Below are 206 nucleotides of genomic sequence, written 5' to 3' on the forward strand. Positions count from 1 at the left end.
TCAAACTTTCTCTGTGGTCGTTTAAATAGACTAAAGATCTTTACAACCAAAGACCATCAACTCCTCAACAGCATTAAATATAAAGTAATTTAAATATACAGCACCTGTTTCTGAAAGTCTCCGTGGAAAACAGCTGGGACACACTTTGTATTGTTTTTGAATAAAGTTTGAAAAGGAAGAAAGGTGACCATCTCCACGTTCGTTGC

At 35.9% G+C, this 206-nt stretch overlaps 1 protein-coding gene across 2 annotated transcripts in view; it reads right to left on the reverse strand.

Moving 5' to 3' along the window:
* The window catches only part of LOC116698792 (uncharacterized), a 30,121-nt gene that overhangs the window by 23,734 nt on the left and 6,181 nt on the right, over positions 1-206 (reverse strand). The window contains exon 2 of one of the 2 annotated variants that reach the window (XM_032530983.1): positions 105-188. The gene's annotated coding sequence lies outside the window, so the exon portion shown is untranslated. Of the gene's footprint in view, positions 1-104 lie in introns of both variants that reach the window. The other variant, XM_032530981.1, reaches the window with a different exon arrangement.

This window comes from Etheostoma spectabile, chromosome 12 (assembly GCF_008692095.1).
Source record: "Etheostoma spectabile isolate EspeVRDwgs_2016 chromosome 12, UIUC_Espe_1.0, whole genome shotgun sequence".
In the NCBI taxonomy this organism is placed as follows: Eukaryota; Metazoa; Chordata; class Actinopteri; order Perciformes; family Percidae; genus Etheostoma; species Etheostoma spectabile.